This window comes from Zonotrichia albicollis, chromosome 5 (genome assembly GCF_047830755.1).
Source record: "Zonotrichia albicollis isolate bZonAlb1 chromosome 5, bZonAlb1.hap1, whole genome shotgun sequence".
In the NCBI taxonomy this organism is placed as follows: domain Eukaryota; kingdom Metazoa; phylum Chordata; class Aves; order Passeriformes; family Passerellidae; genus Zonotrichia; species Zonotrichia albicollis.
In genome coordinates, this window is record NC_133823.1 from 50,236,500 (window position 1) to 50,245,284 (window position 8,785).

The following is an 8,785-nucleotide window of genomic DNA, read 5'->3' on the forward strand; positions in this document are numbered from 1 at the left end:
TTGTGGTTGCAGTTCCCCTGCAGTTTCAACACTCTTCAGGAATCTTCTTGCTTCTTGCCCTACTGCTGTGCTCCTGAATGGGCTGTCTGGGTCTCCCATCTGTGCTGCTGTCTCCCAGCCCACCCACACCAGATCAACCTGTCACTGTGATGAATGTGGAAAAGGGAGCCAGGAGTGGGGCTAAGCAGTGTCTGTGTCAGCCCACCTGCCTGCCCAGCAGCGTCAGGCCAACACCTCCACCAGCCTGCTCTGACTGTGACAGCAAAAGGAGGAGACATCAGAGGAATACAGAAAAGCTGGGGGAACCAGAAGGACAGAGGAGTTAGGAGCTAGTGGCACTTGGAAGTTTATTTCATAAAGATATATTTCAGAGGGAGCATTTAACTTTGGTGCATGAGGAAAATGTCTGGTTAGGGAACAAGACAGAGGCAGTCATTCTTGTTATTAGGCATCTGAAAGGATCATGGATTTCTGATGAGCTTTGAGACCCGCAGAGCTCCTCCTGGGTCTGAGATGTGAAGTCAAGCATGGAATGAAATCAGTTCCTGGGATGAGTTAATATTTAGCATTATTGAAGAGTGAACAGGAGACAAGGCAAGGAGGAAGTCTGTGCATGGCAGTCAGGCCTTGTGTCCTACCAGGCACAAGAGTCATGGAGAGAGTCTCAGGTGAAGACAGGAACAGTGACTGAGCCAAGGCAGCTGAAGAGCAGAGATCCCAGCCATATCCCTGCAAGGGGAGAAATAAAGGTATCCCCACTGCTCCTTCAATCTCTAGTTGCTGTTCAGGATGTACTCAGTGACTCAAGTTATGCTGCTTGTGGAGAATCCTCATCCTTAAAAAAAAGAATCAAGTGAAGCTGAGATCCCAGCAGTACTTGTAAGTTCTTCCTGAATGCTAAAGTCTTTGGGATGACAAATTCCCTGGACTGCATCTCTAAAGCACATAATGCAGCCCAGGCCTGCTTCTCCTCTGGGGTCTCTCTGACTGCAGCAGGAATGTGTAGTTCTGGTGTGGCTTCCTGGGACCTGGCATTTCTGTGGGCTCCTCTCCCACACAGCTGCTGTGTGGGAGAGCTGTTGGGGTTTAATTTTTTTCCACAGGGCTCCTTGGGCAGGCTTGGCTTCGACTGAGGACATGGAATCATAGAATGTTAAGTGGTTTCTTCCTAATATCTAACCTAAATTTCCCCTCTTTCAATTTTTATCCATTACTCCTTGTCCTATCACTACAGTTTCTGATGAGAAGTCCATCTCTGGCTTCCCTGCAGGCCTTGTTCAGGTACTGGAAGTTTCCTATGAGATCTCCATGCAACCTCCTCTTCTCCAAGCTGAACAGCCCCAACTTTCTCAGCCTGTCTTTGCAGGGGAGCTGCTCCAGTCCTTTATCAACTTTGAATTCCCCAGATGGAAGACCCTGCACTTTGCTTTGCTGAACTTGAGGAGGTTTACGCTGGCTCACCTCTCCAGCCAAGCCCCCCATCACTTCCCATGCTGGTGGGGGGATTGGGGGATGGCCTCAAGGGTTAACAGCCCCTGCCAGCTGTGGCTCTCCAGCAGGGACAGAGAGGGCCCAGGCACCCTGCCAGGAGGTAATGCTGCTTGAGCACTGCTGGCAAAGACTTCAAACCCCTCAGCTAATTTCAGATCTTCTGCTTGTGACACGGAAAGCTGCTTTCCCATCTAGGAAAGAGCTCTTCCCTGGGACTAGGAAGGGAAGGGACTATTTATTAATATGACATTGTCAAGAGTGGCACATCTATCTTTCTGAAAGCCCTGTCTGAGGTGGTTTCCTTCATGTGATACTTTTCCTCCAAGGAGGCCCAAACATGCTACAGAAGATGCTGTCACAAAATGCTGGAGGCACAATGCACTCTTCTTCCAAGAGTCAACCACTCCCTCTTCTTCCAAGAGTCTGAGAGAATAAAAAATGCTGAATATTAAAAGCAGAGAGAAAAAAATTGGGCAAAGCCATGTTTACTTTTCCACATTGTCAAAGTTACATATAACTTTTTATCTACAATAAAAACAGCTGTAGCTATATCTATAATAAATACAACCTTTTATTTAAGCCAGTTAAAAGAGAGTTTTAGCTGGATCAGACTTGGATCCTACATGTCAGTGACAGAGCATCCTGCCTGCCTGTGAGGCCCAGGTAAGAAAACAGAAGTGCTTGTCTCCAACTGAAGATGCCATTTTTTTTAGCTCTCCCTGGTTTAGGAGTTGATGGCTGCTCCTCAGCCTAAGGAAAGCCACCCAGGATCCCTTTGCTGCTTCCTTGTGGAGACAAAGCCTTTTCTACTGCACTAGGAGACTAAACAAGGAAACCAATCTGGGGAGGCTGGATTCCCCACATCTGGCTTGGGAAGGATGATGGGAGTGGAGACCTTTAATCAGTGAGGGACTTCCCAGAGTATGGTGTTGACAGATGCCAGTAATGAGATCAGAGAAGAGGCATCAGCATCAGATGACCTGATCAGTCTCTCTTTGTCCTGGACATGTGTCTAACCCAGAGCCTTGTAATGCACTGGATTTGTGCTGAAAGCACGAGATACACATGCCCTGTGACAACACTTGGCAAGGCTGAAACAGTGTCCCCTAGCCCTTGCCATGGTCTGTCTCCCACCTTCTCCAGTGACAGCCATTGTGGTGATCAAAGCTGCTTGATTTAGGAAGTTTGGGATGGGCACTGCTCCCTGTGTATTGTCAGCTGTATGGTGAAGTTTAACTCCTAGCTGCCTGGTTCCCCAGGGAAACAGATATATCTGGTTGTAAGGATGTCACCATTATTGTCATGACTCTTCTCAGGAAGCCACAGGGTAAAAATGCATTCATTCCCCTGCTTTGCTGTCCCTATTGGGTAAATATGTCACAGTGCCTTGCAGACTGGCCCGGCCTTAGGTCCTCTAAATGTGGTGTCAGTGTCAGTATTGTTATTTTCATATCCTAATCCCCACATCTGAAAGTTTCAGTTAAAACTGAGAACAGGATGGGGATAAGGACTTCTTTCTGACCTTTTGATTTTAGAGATGGGAGAGTGCTTTGTGCAGGGACTGAGAGGGCAGTGAGGATCCTGCAGCACAGGAGCTGCTGGTGCCCAGACACCAGAGCAGGAAGAGTGAGTGCCACTGACTCTGAGAGCAATCCTGAGGCCTTAGCAACACGTTGCCTCTGTTCAGTGTCAATTACTTGGGACTTGGTGAAATTTAGACTGAGGACATGTTTCTTCCTCCACAATGGTTAAAAAACCTCAGATCTATATGAATAAACCTGCTTATTATCAATCCAGAAAAAATAAGGAATGTCATGTACTTCCATACTGTGCTGCAGGTTTCCCTCATCACTCTGGGGATGTGCAATTGAAGATTGTGTCTCTGCTGGGCTAAGGGACACCAAGAAATTCTCAGCATCACTGCTGATCATCTGAATAGAGAAGCAGAAAGGGAACACAATCTCCATGCTGAAAGTAGCAAATCCAGGCACAAAAAATGCAGTGACATCCACAGTAACAAGACAAGCCTCTGGCACAGACAAAATCTCCTCAGTCTCCTTTTTTGCCCTGGCACTGTCTGCTTGTTATAGCTGCAAAAGGCTGTAGGAGCTCTGGGATGTGCCCTCCAGACCCTCCATGCTGGGGTCACACAGTAGCTGACATTGCTGCCACAGCCCAGATCCCACGTGGCTTCCCGGAGTCTCCATCTGAGTGCTCTGACCCTACAGCACAGATGTTCCCATGCTCCATGGGTATGTCAGGATTTCTGGACATCTGCTTGCCTGGTAAGATTGGCTGCCCCAGCCAGGCTGCCTGACATGTATAAAATATGGACAAATGTGCTGCAATCTACAAATACCACCGTGGCTGAGACAGAGATCACGTCCCCAGGAACACGGAGATCTGGCTGCCCTCCCCTTGCTGTGGTGTTTTCTGCACATGTTGCAAGTGCTTTCTGTCATTAGCTCTCATAGACCTTCCTTATAAATCCACCTCAGCTTGACAGGCTTGCTGCAGAGAGTGGGAGTTTTTCCTGTGGCTCACAAGTGCAGTTGGGATGTGAAGCTGCACGGGTTCGCACGCTGGCTCAAATGTTGGCACCAAGGTTTAATGCACAGCTGTGGAGGAAGGGAGCAGAGAGGATGGGGAAAGGAACCAAGAATGGAAAAAGAGGTGCTTGTTTGTAAAAGAGGAGCATAGAGCCAGGGGAAAAAAAAAAGAAATAAAGAAATGCAGAAAAATTAGTGAGGAAAGAGGAAAGAGCAGGGAATGAAAGAGGGAGTTATAGAAAATCAGGGGATGCATTTATTGTGCTGCAGGTGCCTGCCTACACCAGGCTAATGTTCAGCTGGTTCTCTTAGTCCTCTCAGAGAGAGAGAGCTGGCATCCCTCTAACTACAAACCATGTATGTGCAAATAAAACCCACAGCAGCTGAAACACCCTGAGATGAAACACAGGAGATTAAATTACAAGCTAATTGGGCTGAGATGCTTTCAGAGAAATGAAAATTTTGGCAGGAGGCAATTTCTCCTGAGGAGATGGCCTTGTCAAACCCTCCTCTTCCCCTTCTCTATTAAGCAACCTCATTCCTGCTCTGCAGAAAAGGCTGTGGAATTTTTTTTGGTCTGTTGGAGGTCTTCATCCTGGGCAGGTCTCCAAAGGACTATAGGATTTTCTTCTGCCCATGACTTAAACCAGTATTGCCTGCTGCATTCCAAATGGGAACCTCTTTAGGTCCCCAGTGCCAAAACACGTTTCTAGTAATGTGGTCAGGGGCCTCCTGCCCTTGTGGGCTCATTTAGTCTGGAAAAAGAGAGAGAAAGGAGAAATTCAGCAGCTGTTCACAACTCCTTGATAGGTCATGGTAAATGATGGAAACAAAACCTTCTCAGGAGCACAGGGCAGTGAGAGATGGGAGTGGGCGGTCTGTAGCTTGGGAAGGACAGCAAGAAAAACATAATTTCATGAGAAATGTAGTGCAGCACTGAAACAGGTTGAAGAGAGGGAGTTCAGCCTCTGTCTTTGTAGGTTTTCAAAATCTGGGTAGCAAGCCACATCTGACCTAATCTAGAGCTGTCAGTTGTCTGTCTTTGAGCAGGAGGTTGGGCAAGAGGCCTCCAGAGCTCCCTTCCAACCACTGTGTCCACAGTTCTAGGGCTATTTCCACTCAGGTTCAGCATTTAATTATTTTAGCTCCTGAAACTCTCTTGCTATGATTATTTTCCTCTTAAAAAGACATCCTTAGATTGTAGCAGGTGATTGAATCTGATCCATCTTTGGTATGACACTAGAAAACCCTTTTGGTTGTTAAAACTACCCAATTCCTGTATTCTGAAGCCAGCTAGGAACACAAATTGGATTTGAGGTTGAGCATTATGCAGCTGGGCTTTTGAGTAGAGGATTTTATTTTAATTTGAGGGTGGTTTTCCTTTTGTTAATAAAACATTCAGCCTTTAATGCCACATAGTCAAACAACAGTTGGAGAACCAATGGATTGGTGATTCCAATTCTGCAAGTTCATTAGGAAACCCATAACATTTATCAGGTGCTGAAAGATAACACATGATGTGTTAAATCTGTGATTTAAGATGATATATATAATCCCTGAGATACCAGAGCATCAAAGTTAGATAAGGTTTCTCTGTGCTACACTTAAGAAAGCCAAATGAAAACAGTTGAGGTGAGTGAGATTAACAAAAATTATTTCCTATGAGAGCAATTTACTTCTGACTCATACAATCTTCCCTTTTGTTAGTCCCAAAATTAAATAGAAGGAAAGCTGTGCTTTTATGGAAAAGAAAACAGCACATTTTTTTCTTTGGATGCTCTGAAGCTGAGCTGAGCAAAATCTGTTTTACTCAAATTTAACCCTAAATCATATGGTTCCTGCAGGAATCCCACAGCAGTATTCCATTTTTTTCAGGTGCAGAAGAGTTTGGGGTTTTTTTAGTTTTATTTAATGTGATGATTCACTCTGCTGACATTTAAGGAAATGATGGTTGGTTTCCCCATTGTGTGTAAAACCTTTTCCCTTCCAGGAAATGTTACCTACTTTTTTCCTAATCCTTCACTGGCCAGGGTAAGTACAGCGTTATAGGTTTTACACCTTGTTGTTTAATTCTTTCTTGGCTTCAAGAAGCTGTGGTATGCAAGTGAATGTCCAGTCTTTCAAATCTTCTCCTTCAGATCAACCCTTTTGATTCTGTTAAGAAAGTTAAAACAGAACATAATCAGAACAATTTGTTTTTCCAACTGTCAGAAAACTTCCTGTAAAAAATCCTAGCAAGAGTGCAGGTACTTTGCAAAATCGATGACCTGCTGTAGCCCTGGTCAGCAGCAGTGTTTCAGAAAGGCAAGGCAGCTGTAACATGAATATAGCCAAGTGCCAACATTTAATAAAAAGCTGTCAAATTCTGACAAAAGGTGAAGGAACAAGGAGGTCACGTTGTAGAGGGCACTTCCCTGTGCTCTGGTGATAATGGATTTGCTCTTCCTCAGGGAATCAACCTGGAATGAGCAGTGACATCGTTGATTTGAACATCTTGCCTCCTTTCAAACAGGAGGGCATTACATTGCATTTATATTATTATTGCTATTACGTTGCAATTATATAATAGAGTATTATACTATGTTGTCTCTTGTTGTCAGGGTTTTTGTTGTGGCAACTTTAAATGGTGTTTACACAACATCAGTGTTTCTTTGAATCCTGAACAAGAGCTTTGGGATAAAAATCATTGTCTTCAGCAAGCCCTTGGCTGTCTCCCAAGAAACAGGTTTATGGTGTTTGCTTTCTAAGCAGACAAAATGGTTAACAAAAACATGTCCAAAGACTGCCTGGGTTTTGTGATCACTGCCTGAAGGGTTAAAGATTTCTTAATGCAGCTGCCTCAGGAGAGGTAGCTGTCTTTGTAGAACTGTCATATATCCCTGTTGAAAATGTTCCTTTGTGAACTTTTATCTGCTTGTTTATGAGCTGGGAATTGATTTCTCGATGACAGTATTTCTTCAGAGTCTTCAGTATATATAGCAGATCCCTCCAGAGTCTTTTGATGCCTCTAAGGATTACAGGTAGTGACTGAAAAATGTTATTGTATTTCTCCTTTTTTAAAAAGTTTTTTACTTCTGGGAATTGTGGGATGCCTCACAAAAGCCAGAGATTTCAGTATGTGGTCTGCAACTCCTGCTATATTCATTGTAAGGTGACAGTGATACAGAAAGCAAAACTGTGTATTTATTTGTAGTCAAATTACTTTTTGTATAATTATATATATATATATATATATATATATAACAGGTTGGAGTAGATATTAAAAATAAATCAAGTAAAAAAACTAAAGAAGCAAATGGTGACATTTCCATTGTCTGCCCCAAGGACCCAGCAAGCTGCTGTCTAGATACACTTACAATTTTGGTATTTTTTTCACAAAAGGAATACTTCTGTAGTATGCATGACTGAGCTCCCAGGAGCATGGATGCAGGAAGCAAGTGCAGAAGAATCACAGCTGCAGGGGAAAAAGGAAATGGTCATGGTCCTCACAAACAAAGAGAGACCTACCAAGAGTCTCTTACTGCCCGTATTCTCTTCTGTCTGCCAGTTTCATGGTGATAACAATATCAAGTGAAAACAGAAGTCCAGCTGTGATGATATTAATCCAGACAAAATGGCAGGTAAAAAGGAGAGCAAAAGTCAGAGACATCAGTCAGTTATGCCCTGAGAGTTAGTGAATGCACCCAGCTTGCTTTGAAGTGGTGGTGCTGTAGATTTGAGAGTTTTCAGCTTTTTTTTAGTGGACATCTTGCCAGGTGAAGCTTCCAAAGGCCCAGACAGAGGCAGTACAAACATGCAGGAAGGGTAGCCTGGTCAGGGCTGGCTGAGGACTGGACACTAATGTGACCAGGATTAGTTCATGTGGGGCTGGGGACATTTCACCAGGGGCCTGCTTCAGTGGAAGCAGAGAAATGACAACAACAGTAAATGGGAAGTTATCAGTGGAATGTGAGTGACAGTAAAAGTGCACTGGTGAAATAGGGTACAGGAGGGGCTTGGTAAGATTATACAAAATGGCAAGTCACTGCAAATAGAAGCTTCTGAACAGAGAAAGGGCCTGGTTTCTGCCAGCCCCACCAGTCACCTGCTGAGGCTGCACAATGGGAAGGGCCCTGCAGGGCTGGGAGCTGCTGGCCCCTCTGCAGGAGGGTTTGGAGGGAAAGCAAGGAGCCAGGGAGTGCCAAGTGTTGCCAAGACTGTACTGGAGCATATGCAAGAAAATGGAGTAGAGTAAGGGACCTCTGGAGGCCTCTTGCCCAGTCTCAAGCTGCAAGTTTTGTACTCTGGCTCTGCAGAAATGCCCACTTCCAGATGTCTGTCCAGCACTGCCAGATCTCCCATGGTGCCCAATTGGTCCCTGCTTACAAAGCTGTTCCATGATGCACACAAGCACTTACCCATGGCCATCTTAAATGGTGCTGGGCCACATTCAAGCAGCCAAATTGTGCCTTTAGACTGGATACACACTTGGCATGACAGGATACATACAAGTCTGTTTGCAAGACTGGGGATCTGGAACAGTCAATTCAGAGTTTGACATGAACACTTAGAGACCAAAGTAAGTCCATAATTTAAATAAACTCTTGAGTGGCCTTTCCCTCCCAAAATGTGGTGAAGGAGCAAACAGCCAGACTTCCTCCAAGAAAAGCAGGCTCATATAAAAGCAGATTCATATCCCTCCTGCAACTGGAATCCATTTGGCCAAGAAAACACAAAAATGATGATAGATGTGCCAACCAGCAAAA

The 8,785-nt window shown here is 44.8% G+C and overlaps 1 long non-coding RNA gene across 1 annotated transcript; it reads right to left on the bottom strand.

Moving 5' to 3' along the window:
- LOC141729182 (uncharacterized) lies at nt 1-7,569 on the bottom strand. The gene is made up of 3 exons (XR_012580492.1): nt 7,397-7,569; nt 6,045-6,194; nt 1-4,795 (listed from the first exon to the last, which is right to left on the bottom strand). It is a non-coding gene; the product is annotated as an uncharacterized LOC141729182 (long non-coding RNA).
- Nucleotides 7,570-8,785: the final 1,216 nt, after the last annotated feature.